The sequence below is a fragment of the Cupressus sempervirens genome, chromosome 2 (assembly GCF_028749045.1).
Source record: "Cupressus sempervirens isolate cs-2001-9-10 chromosome 2, ASM2874904v1, whole genome shotgun sequence".
In the NCBI taxonomy this organism is placed as follows: Eukaryota; Viridiplantae; Streptophyta; class Pinopsida; order Cupressales; family Cupressaceae; genus Cupressus; species Cupressus sempervirens.
This window is the reverse complement of record NC_143119.1, coordinates 289,379,574-289,393,005: the sequence shown is the minus strand read 5'-3', so window position 1 is coordinate 289,393,005 and position 13,432 is coordinate 289,379,574. Positions and strand designations below refer to the sequence as shown.

Genomic DNA, 13,432 nt, shown 5'->3' with positions numbered 1-13,432 from the left:
GAGTTAAATATAGAATTATAGTACATAAAGAGAACATATAAATAAATCTATATTTATTTAGATAAATAATGAAATTAATAATTTCAATCCGTACCTTAAGTCCTACGAAGATTTAATGGAAGCATGAGTAAGGCTACAAATAGAGTAATATAAATCCACTTGAGATGCATCATTCAAATCCTCTCCACTTTCACAAATATCCATGGAAGAAAAAAATAATAAAACAGTAATAAATCTCTCTCTCAACCCTTTAAATTCTCATATATAAATCTCTCTTCCAAAAAAGAAAGAAACTTATAAATCCTTAAAGAATTATATACTCACAAACTCTCCCTCACATATCATATTTTTTTTCTATAAAAATATTTATAAAAAGTACAACCAATATCTCTTCTACCTTTTAGTCATCCACCCCCTTTCATATTTACATTTTAAACCACATATAGATGTTCTTGAATAGCTTTCATAACCCTTTAAGTAAAAAGATGCCACCCTTTAAAATAAAAGTAATTCCAAAATTTGAAACTGCTTTAGTTTGTGTAATTAACTACTATTTTAAAAGTTTTTAAGGCATTTTTGGGGTAAATTAAGTCTATTTGGGGTATATAATGAATAAATGGTTCAAAAATGATGTAAATACTCTCTTTGGCACTTTATAACCCATTTTTAATACCCATCATTGTATTTATGTGTTGGTCTCATATTCTTGCTCATAGATAACACCTATTACCTTTTTCTCTTAAATGCACATTATTACTCCTCTTCTATTTATACTTGTTCTTTTTATTTTATCCCTTTTAATCTCTTAACTTTTATATTCTAATAAATTTCTCATTATATCTAAGTTTATAAATAAACCACTCACAACTAATTTATTACACACACAAATACGTAAATACATTAACTATATAACAATGTATATTAATATTGGGATATATGTGTGTACACATATATGCTTATATAAATAGACCAAACAAATATCATAGAAAATATACATGAAAATACAAATATCTAGATCATGAATGCATAATTATTAATACTAGAATCCACTGATCAAATCATAAAAAATAAATGGTAAAAATATAATCTCCGGACTATGTAGCTAGATTCCTATTAGATTTCTAAGGATATAAGGAGGCCACTTTGTATCATGGTTCCATATAATTTTTAACAACAATTGATTTGAGAATTATGAGACACATTCAGACCTATGTAGCCAGGTGGAGTTGATGCCTGGTACCTACACACACCTACATAACCAACCAACAAGATATAATGCAAAAAGTAACACACAAGGATGGAGAAGTGCAACATTGTGTATCTCCCAAAGAAGTGACTATGACTTCCTCCCATTATCCAAAATACACCAAGAAGAATAAACACACACATACATATAAGGCATCATGGATTAGATGGGTTAGCTTAAGAACAACTAATAATTAGGATTTTATAAACAAGGTATTGAAAGCATAGATAATAAATATAGAATAACATATAGAGCATGATATAATTCAACCATATACCAAATCTCCTAAAGAGATTATAAGAGCATGATCAAGGATCTAATGCAAAACAATATCTAGCATCATAAGAAAGAAATGATGTGTATGATATGTAGAAATATATTATAGCACAAGAACCTAGTTGATTACTAGTTTTTGAGTAGATAGGTACCATTCTTTTGTGCTAAGAATGTGAGATGTTATCTTATAGTTTTGCCTGTGCATGAATTTGTAAATTGCTGAAATCAAGGAGCATCAAAAGTAACCTTATCTCCCAACCTAGTCCAAGTGTACTTATACTATCATCAAAACCCTACTAATACTTGTTAAGATAAGAGGGGTGTTACGTCCTCCACCACTAAACTTTGACTTACTCCTAGAAGTAATTGTAATCCTATTATCAAATTTCATGGTAACCTACCTTAATTAAACCATCTCATCATAATTCAATACAATTCTTTATTAGGAGAAAATGTTTCTTAGTTTATTTCTACAAGTTAGTTTTCTAATTCACCTAATTGTTGGAATTATTTTAGAATAATTGAGAGGTGGGAGAGGGGGGGGGGGGGGGGGGGGGGGTGTGAATCAGTTATCCAAGGTCCAAATGTATAACTAAAACTTTTCATAGCTTAGTGAACCCATAAACCATTTATCATCATGCATGCATCCATAAGATTATGCAATCACTTAAAACTTGTAGGTTACTATCAAATCAATTTGCAGAAATGTAAACATGAAACATAATAGATTCAACAACACACTTGACACAATGATTTATGTGGAAACCAAATTTGGGAAAAACCACCAGTAACATGCTACTCTTTTTCACTCTTCTGAAGTGATGCCCTGTGAAAGGCCAACCCTGTTAAAGGTTACAATACACATTGATATATGTGACCCTATTAAAGGATTTCAATCACCTTGTTAGGAGTGAGCCTTGTTAGAGGATTTTAGACCATTCACTTGGAATGTCACCTAGTTAAAGGATTTACAAGTGACTGTTAGGTCAACCTTAATCCAAAGGATTTACCCTAGGCTAATACAATTATTAGAGAGTAACAATAAGGCTTGATCTAATAACAACTTACAACTCCATTTGAAAATTATAGATCTCTATTTTAGTCCTTCATTCTACTTGGCTTTTACACATTTCAACTCTGATAGCTTGTTCACCCTTCAAGCATCCATACCCTTAAGCCTTCTTGCTTAACATGCCAATGTAGACTTTCAATTAGGTCATTGAATGAAGAAATACCCTTGAATCCTTGTCTTCCTTAGGTTCTCACACATGACAACCCTTACTTCTTACCAACCATCCCTATAAATAGAGAATTAAGATCTTTTGTCATTCATTCTCCATCATCCAATTTAGGGTTATGACAGATTAGGTAGGATTCAATGAATCTACCCCTCATTTCATATCATTTCTAAAAACTTCTCCTTCAATCCTCTTTGAATTCACCTCAAAATGGCTTACCATGAATTCTATGGCATGAGCTCATCAATCTTATCTTCCACTTGGTTCACACAATCCAAGAAAATAAACTTGTTAGCTCAGATCCATTAAATTCACGATCTTTCTAATAATGTTATCACTCAACATTAACTTGCTTCTAATGCTTAGCACAAATTGCATTGCTTGACATCCTCTACAAAATCACTTAGCACGAACTAAAGTTTATTGGTGCTCAACATCAACTAAACTTTACTCGGCATCCATTATTTTTCTTATCATACACTAGAATAGACTTTTACTCAGCTCCAACTAATTTTCTGCTTGACTTGCACTAACTTTGCTTGGCACCTACTATTCATTTGGTCAAGCTTGGCAAACATACTTTGTTTAACTTGTTCTTCTGAACTTGCTTAGTGTAACCAACTTTTGCAACATTAAGTAGACTATCAATGCATTATGTTACCACTGTCTTAGCCAATTCTTGTACTCTTTTTTCATATCATAACTCAACCTTTCCTCTAAGTGCTATTGTTACATATTTTGATCAAATACTCTTCATCAATCAAATAAGTGATAGCACTTAAATCATATAAGCAATTGTCTTACCAACAAAATAGCAAGTTTGAAATCAGTGACAAAAAAATGATTGAAATACATTTATCATACTTGTATCAATCTATTTTCAACACTAATTAGATTCTTGGGTTGGAAAATCCTTTCTTCTTAGTTAGATATGAAATTCTAGTTCATGTATTAATGTGATTTATCTAGAGACCTTTAACTTTCCTAATCTCTTGTGTCCATAAATACAAAATACTTAAGTAGGTACTCATACTTAATTCACATGATAGAGCATCAAAATCTTATATTCCTATGCTACCTTCTTCATTTACAATATCATTAAATAAACTTCAATCCCCTAGTTCTCAAAGGTAAAGGAGATAGCCTTGAAGTATAGTTATTTCTCTATGCTACCAAATATAATAGTTGGTGTACTTTTGTAATTAATTTTATAGAGAATATGAATCTAATAGGTTAGAGGTTACTTATTTCTACTTAAACCACTAGCTACAAACATTTATGTTAGTTTTTTCTTTTATAATTCTCCTAGATATTTAGTTGGTCAAGAAGGATTCCTTTCTTGTATCTTTTCTATTCATTAAATATCACAAATCCCTTGGTGGGATACATATTGTTGATCTATGTTAATTGTTAATTGTCTTATTATTTTCCAGTATCAAAATATTACCCTAACTAGAATTGCTCCTCATCATTGCCCCAAGTTTTCGAAGATCATTTAATAGCTTTGGACTATCTTACAATATTCTAAAAAGTTTAAAACTTATGCTTAACATATGATTTTAATGATATCAAGTAGATCTTTAATTTTTTTCTCATAACTATTTGATAATTTCATACATGCCTTTATTAGTCCTTAAGAATCATTTATTACCACCAATATATTAAGAAGGATAACACTCATACTTATTAGAGTTATTCAACTACTCAACCTCTCTTGAGAGTAGAGTGATTAATTTCATATAATAGGAGGATAAGGACTCAAGACCTAATATTTTTGTAACTTATTACTCTACATTACTCCAAATTGTTGGCCTTTTATAGATTTTGGGAAAGAAAGAGAAACTATATTTAGTTTAATGATTTGTCATTTTGTTAGACCAAATAGGAAGGCCATGTATCTAAAACTTCTCCGTCTAACAATTTTAAGTTATTCCCTATTAGTGTATTTTCATCATAAGTTAAGGTAGGGGAAAACAAATTCATTCCTTAACACATATTTTATTGAGTACTAATGTAGTACTTATATAAACATAACAACTAATGGTTCTCTAAAACTTGCAGTCTTATCATCTCTTGAATTTTATGTAAAAATTAATGATGATAAAAATTAATGATGATTATCCATCAAGTGGTATTACCTTGTTTTCTTAATTTCATAAACTAGGCATCCACGTTTCATAATTTTTAACCCAATAAGGTATAATATCCTAAGAGTCCATACCACAATACTCCGTGTTACAAAATGAGTTTAGAAATTTTGGGGTTAGCTTAGCAATGTTGACAAACAATTGTAATCATAAAACATGTTAGAATTGATCTTAACTAAGCTTGAAATTCTTATGATGCTAGACATTAATTTTTCAAAATAGAAGTTTGTCTTGAATAGTGAATTGTGTAGTGCTCATATAGGTCTTTCCGAATACTAGAGTTGTGTACTAGACACATATGACTTTTCTAAAATTCCTTAAAAATATCCTTTTCTTATCACCATCAAGATGAAGTATTTAAGTGATTCACGAGACTCCTATCCTTAGTGTTGTATCCTTTTCCCAGAGTTAGGATTTGTTGATTCTAATATATTATCTTTGAAAATGTTGGAAACTTATAATTGGAACAATTGTTTTTTTGTCATTGATATCAAATCTATTGATAAGACATAGTGCTACCTAATCTAAATGTGATATCTATTTAATTGATGGAGATGATTTGAAAAATTGTTCATAACAATATCACCTAGAGGAAAGGTTGAGTTATGGAAAGGAAGCTAAAATGGACATTTGATTAGATAGACTTTGATAAGACAAAGTGATTTTTATATCAATAAATTTAATCTAAGCCAAGAAATAGAGTAGAAGGTTAAGAAATGTTGAGTGATGCTAATGTCAATTGAGCCACAATTAGTGCTGAGAAAATATAGTGTTGATCGAGCATCAGTATCGACTAAGAAAGATAGTTGATTCTGAGCCATAAGTTTTACAATGTTTGAGTAATTCAGTGATGACCAAGTGTCAAAACTTAGTGATTGCTGAGTAACAATGTTGAGAATGAATTTGAGGAAATCCCGAATTCTAGCTAACTTAGTTGATTTCTTAGGAGATGTAAACTATGTTGAAGATAATATTGATGACTTGGATCATTAAATTCAAGGTGAGGATTAGGTAAAGACCTAATAGAAAAATTACAAAGAAGTTTCTAGAGGATGATCAAGAAGGTGGAAAGATACAATGAATCATGTTAAACCTGATCATAAACCCTAAGATCTACGATAATCATGGAAAATGGTAAAGCAAGAATTATCTATTTAAAGATGTATAAAGCTAAACATAGAGTGTAAATGAGAGTGTGAGAGAGGCATGTACAGAGAAAGGTGGATCAAAGTCACACAAGGGCAAACATAAGTGTGTGATTGAATGTGAAGCTAAATTGCTTGCATAGATGCTATTGATATTGATAAGTGAATTTGGGCAGATGGCTTAAGTTTTATTGAAAGGAGAAGATTGACTAGAAGTGTTGCCAAGTGAATCAAGAATAAAGATGAAAATGGAGAGCTTATCTGTGACTCAACACATGAACCAAATAGTAATCTAAACCTATAAAGTGAGTTGTAATCATACAGATGAAAACCCTACTATTTTCTTTCTAATCATTTCTAATCATTGTAAATAATTTGTATTGAAATCCAAGTTTTAACAGAGTTTGACCTAATAGTAATTTGAAAGGATTGATAGTCTGTATAAATCCTTTGACAAATTGACATTCTAAATAGAATGATCAAAGTCCTCTGACAAGGTCACTCCTAACAGGGTGATTAAATCCTCTAACCGGATTGCATTCAACAATGTGCATTGTAAATATTTAACATGGTTGGCTCCAAACAAAGCTCACTTTGAAAGAGTGAAAATTGGTGACGTGTTGCAGGTGGTTTTCCCTAAATTGGGTTTCCATATAAAATCATAGTGTCAACGTGTGTTGAATGCTTTATATGTTTTACATTCAACAAAACAGTCTTATGTTTGAATTTGTACAGAAGAGACTCAGCAACAACAAGATAAGTAGAATAGTGAATGTTTATGTTTAATTGTTGAAATGGTACTTATGGACCTTAAGTAACTGATTTGCAACCCCCCCTCCAAAACCTCTCAATTATTATGAAAATTTGTAACAATTGGTATCAGAGCTCGGTGCTTATAGTGAAAAGTTTGAAGGTACTTAAAGATAAAGATCATGGCTCATAAGAGAGATGTACCAAAGCTAAACAAGGGATACTTTTTGGCATGGAAAACCTTGATGAGGTTGCATATATCCAATATTAGTGATGTTGCTATCAACTTTGTGGATAATGAGAATGTAAAGCTAATAACTACCCCTTTGATAACTAAACAATTGAAGCAAAAGAAAGAACACAATCAAGCAATATTGCCTCTACCCTAAGCTATGTCGAGTTTGATGATTTAAAATATTTTGGTAGTGCAAATAAGATGTGGGAAAAATTGAAAACCATTTATGGAGGTGATGAAAATGTCTTGAGAGCTAAATAAGAGAGCCTAAGAGGTAAATTTGATGACATGAGAATGATTGAAGGTGAGAATATAGTGCAATACTGTACAAGAGTCAAACAAGTTGTTAATGCTATTTGTGGTGCAAATGGATAAATCAAAGAAGAAACAATAACAAGAAAGGGATTAGGAGGAATCACTAGAATTCAAGAACTAAGATGCACACCAGGTAACACTTTGACCTTGGAAGCTTGAATTGGTAGACTTACTATTTTTGAGATGTCTAACTTTGATAACTAACACTTGCTGCTATTGAATTTGCATTTAAATCACAATTGCTTCTTAGCAAAAGTAAAGGAAAACATGTGAAAAGTGACAGTGATAGTTCTTATGATGAGATTGATGAACTTGAAGCCTTTATTGCAAAATGATTTAGAAAAGGAAGAGGTAAACACAAAGGTAAACTAACTATTATTTGTTCTTCATGCAACAAGGTTGGTCATATTGCTACTAGGTGTCCTCATAGAGAGGATAAGGATGAAAGGAAGGAAAGGAAGTACAAAGGAAGAAGAGATGACAAAGGCTACAAGAGAAATGAAGATGACAAAGGTAAGAAACCTTGTTATATTGTTGAAGAAGAAACTAAAAATGAATCAGAAAGTAATGATGATGAAGTTGTTTATGTTGCTATGAAAGAAGATTATGATGAAGATGAGAAAAATGCATTAATATCATCTGTAAACAAAAGCGACAGATGTGTTAGTGAACAATTTTTCCCAAGATTTAAAACTTTTGAATAGGAAAATTCTTGTAAACTAACATATTGAATTCCTAATTATAGATAAGGAATTCTCTACTTGAAATTTTCTATATGTTATATCAGGTGCAGCTAACCTTTTATGAAAAGATAATTATTAAGTCCTTTATTGAGGGAAAATCTTCCCAATGAGTATTTTGCTGAAAATGTTGAAAAGCTTAAATCATCTCATGAATATAAAAAGAATATGAATACTAAAAAACCACTTAATTTCAACAATCAATATCATCCACATGATTGAATGTTAAAATTGATAAATAGACGAATAATGTGAATTTCACCTCTCACAACCTTCAAGCTTCAAAGAAAATAATTCTAGAATATATAACAAATATGACTTAACTTTCACACATAACTGACATTCTCAAGAATGAAAATTACTATAAAGAAGATAATAGTATCTACTTTAGAAAGTTTTAGCACATAAAACTATATACTTTTATTTTAATTTGTTGCTAATTCAGGAAAGATTGTATTCAAAATTCAAAGTGTAGAACCCTTAAACAAAAGTATTTTTGTCTTAGTGTCTATGGAGAGATAAACCCCTTTAGATATTAGCTATTACATATTTATATGGCATAGGGTTGAATAACTATCGAAAATTATTGTGCCAGGAGTAAATTGTCTTTTTACTTAGCACAACTGTGTTAACTAAATGCATAAAAAGAAATAAATAGGAGAAAAATGATGGACATCTCCAATAGCTCCACAATTTTAAAAAGAAAATGAGATCCCTAAAGTAATAAAGTGAATATGTGATATCCCCATTTCAGTATATAAATTAACTAATAATAAGTATTATACATAAAAAGTATAATAATAATAATTGATAATTTATATAAAATAAATTATAATTGTACTAAGTTACAAATATAAATCATTATATATATATATATATATATATATGACACAATTATATCTATATTAAATAATTATAAATAATTAAAATGATTCATATATAATAAACAATCATATATAATTAATATAATATATAATATATAATCATTTATAATTAATATTGATAAAAAGACAACCTTTTGAAATACTGGATATAAAGATCATGAAATGGTATGTAAAACTTCATTTAAAAAAAGTCAAGATTCCTTATAACGTTTTGAGGAACTAGTTTCCATCATCTCTATTCTAATATTCTTTAATCTATTGTAATAAAGATTTGTATAAGATGTCTTTAGTAGTGTGAAGTTTTGGTTGGGAAAAACATAGATATCTAAGCTTAGTAGAAGAAAAAGTCAAATGATATTTTACCATTTTTAAAATTTATTTTCATCTTGCTAAATTCATTTGAGTTGAGTTGGCATTAAAATCATAAAGAAAATAATTAGAAATATAAAAGAAAACATTAAATGTACAATAATGTATGTCTAGATATTTTAGGTATAATTTGTCCATAAAAATGGTTTTTAATTAGTTTTCAATTAGAATTGATAATTGACACCAAAAAATAATAATATAATTTAATTGACACTTTACTATACTTAGATATTAATGATGCTTTTTATTATTATTTATGTTGAATTTGTAGATTAAAATATTTTATAATTATAATTTCTAATAAGAATAATAGAATTATCAGTTTCGAAAAGACTCTGAAGCCCAGATTTCTAGTTTGGCCAAAAACCAAGTCCATCGATGGCTCTGAGCATCCGTTTTTGACTATATTGCACATGCCAGAGACGAGGTTTGTTAAAAAATTTATAAAAGAGCATCCTGAATCTATGATATTGTGGACAATTTATGAAAATGCCATTTCTAATGCGTTCAACTGCACCAAGAGCCGAACAGAACACAATTTTGGATGGAGAAAGTGAGAGTCAGATCTCATAAACCATGACAAATTTAGTTATCTAGTCTTTAACAGCTGGCAGGCGAACATTCTCCATCCAGGTATTGGTCATCTGCAATTGATCAAAGTTACATGAAGATGAAAAATCTTTGCATCACAAAATATCTTTTCCTGCAAAAATCGATAAATTTAATTTTTTCTATGTTGCCGACAACGTCCATCCCCTCGACAACCTGGCCAAAGACGATATGTTTGCCGTCGACCTACTCAGTCTTGGCAGTGCAGATGAAGAACTGGGAGCCATTGGTGTTCTTCCCAGCGTTAGCCATGGACAGGATGCCAAGGCCAGTGTGACCCTTCTCGCCGGTGCAGACAACCTTGAAGTTCTCTGCCGTCTTCGATGTCAAGTCAGCAAACAGCTCCATCACGATTTGACCTACTGGTGCGTCGTCGACGGACATATTGAAAAAACCCTTAGGGTTTTCCATCGTAAAAAGCTTGATTTCCCCACCAAATCGCAAAACAAAGTACATTATCAGCTAATATGCAACAATGATCCACAGATCTAATTCAATCGCTATAGAAGCAAAGCATGATCAAACACTAAAAGCATTTAAAAATTACAGTGCTAGAAAACTAACAATTTCTCTAACATTAGAGAAAAATCGGGATTCCTATTACAGTTTTTCTAAGCATTGAACAACTCCAGCACCAGAAAACTAACAATTCCTACAAGATCAGAGAAAAATCGACATTTCTTTAACAATTATTGTAACATTGAACAACTACATCTCCAACACACGAGAAATTTTCTCAAAGATCGAAGAAAAATACACAAATCTGCATGTCTGAAGGAAAGGCGGATTATGTGGCTTCGCTGCGCTTGATAAACATTCACGCCTTTTTCGAGATTAAGAAATTTGCAATAAACCCTAGGAAAATGCCACATAGCCAATCATAAAATGAGAATAAGTATTTAATAATTAATTTTTAAATCAAACTTTATAACAACCTTTATAGAACTTTGGAAAATATTATGAATTTGTTGACATAAATTAATTTGGAGGGGGTAAAAAAAAACATTAGTTCCCTGCTAAACGCAGGGACTAATAATGTTATGTATTCGGGTGACAATATCAAGGAGCAAAATAACAACTTTGAGAAAAGTATCATTTTAAAGGAATTATATAATAATGGTATGTTTGAATTGACCTATGCCCACGTCAACAATCAACATTAAATTAATAACACACATTAAGTGATGAATTTAGGAAGGGAAAGAATATAAGTCAAAAACCATATTTAAAATAGAGTGACTTCATATTCACAAGGCCATGAAATAAATTTCATGTATGAAGGGAAACCCACCACCAACGGGCAAAAGACATACCCATTAAAAGTCCATATTATAAAGGGATATAATCCCACCATTTCATTGAAAACATCCATAAACATGCAAAGGAGAATAGACTAAATATTTGTCAAATGAAGATCATTACATACCTAATCAAGGAACAAACTTGCACAATACTTTACACAATATCAAGGCACTCGATCGATGCAAGCATATGAAATACATTTAAAAGTGAGCTTTGTAAAGAGTCTTACTATCACAAAGATATCAATATGGGAGAAATCCAAAGGCGAGGACCCATTCTTCATGTCAAATGGATGGTATAGAGGATTAAACTAGAGGAAGACCCTAAGTGGAAATATTACTTCATATTCCTAAATCACCACTTCAACACATAAAGGTGATAAGGTAAGTTATATATATATATATATATATATATATATTCTTCATATATTTAATTAAGAAATAATTGTTAGTGTCTTTCTTATTATTGACACATTTTGTTATTGTGAAGAATATTGAATAGTCTATCAATGATTCTAGTTACAATGAAATAAAATTGATTTTTAAAGTTGATAGGTAATAATTAAATAATTATCAAATTAGATATTTACCATTAAATAATGATTGAATATAATTAAATTTTAAAAATTCTAATATTAAATTCTAAGTGAGATTAGTTTTCAATCATTATTACAAATAATATTATTAAGTAAAATCAATAAGGTTATCATCTTCCAAGATGAGATAAGGCTTGCGATGGAATGGGTTGGGTGACACCACTCAAAGGTACTAGGTAAAGCCTACAGGTAGTGGGCAAGGCCTACGATGGAGTGAATATCCAAGGGTACATCATACAAGGGCACCATCTTGAGAATGATGATCGAAAAGAGAAAGATGCGATAAAGCCTGCAGTGGAATGGGCTGGGTGACACCACTTGGAGGTACTGGGTAAAGCCTATGGGTATTAGGTAAGGCCTACAGTGGAGTGAATATCCTAGGGTACATCATACAAGGGCACCATCTTGGGAATGATGATTGAAGAGAGATAACAATAATGAGGGAGAATGGTGAGGCCCATGATAGGGTAACAGGGCACTCTATTATAGGTTCTCCTCCTGTACATAGGAATTGATGAGTTAATATTATAATGAACAAATACTTTTTTAGTAAATTAAGACTATAAACACCTTTTTAGGAGATTAATTTATATATAATGTATACTAATGATTTTGTGGTTGCAGATTCACAATCAAGAAATTACATAACGTGTGTTTTCATCTGTCTGCATCATGTTTACTTTGTGTCTTCATCTGTCTGCACCATGTTTGCTTTGTGTTTTCATTCATTAAGATGTATATTTCATAAATATTTTAAGACTTTTGTATACAAATATGTTTGTATCTGTGAAGGAGTTTATGTATGAATGATTTTGTTTGAGGACAAGCAAATTCGAGAGGGGAGGACTGTGATATCCCCATTTCAGTATATAAATTAACTAATAATAAGTGTTATACATAAAGAGTATAATAATAATAATTGATAATTTATATAAAATAAATTATAATTATACTAAGCTACAAATATAAATCATTATATATTATATGATTATAAATTATATATATAGCATGACAATTAAATATCTAATTATATATATAGATAATAATATCCAATTATTCATATATATATACATACATATATACATACATACATATACATATACATATATATATATATATACATATACATATGTATATATACATATACATATATATATATATGTATATATATATGCATATATATATATATATATGTATATATATATATATCAACTATTTTACGTACTATAATATATGACAATTAAATCTATATTAAATAATTATAAATAATTAAAATGATTCATATATAATATACAATCATGTATAATTAATATAATATATAATATATAATCATATATAATTAATATTGATAAAAAAAATGACCCTTTGAAATACTGGATATAAATATATTTAGAATTTCAGACAATTAGAAATATATCATAGAAAATATTAAATTAAATTTATACAATTCAAGAGGAAATTATCGAATATCCTGAAAGGGGACATTGCAAAAAAGTAAAAAGAAAAAGAAAATGCTTCATGACATATTAGGATATTCACACTCCTTGCTGACATCGGTATGTGGAGGTATCAAATATATGT

General features: G+C 29.9%; 1 pseudogene; it reads right to left on the bottom strand.

Moving 5' to 3' along the window:
* Positions 1 to 9,773: 9,773 nt before the first annotated feature.
* LOC149572198 (peptidyl-prolyl cis-trans isomerase pseudogene) lies at positions 9,774 to 10,734 on the bottom strand (annotated as a pseudogene).
* Between the last annotated feature and the right edge of the window lie 2,698 nt (positions 10,735 to 13,432).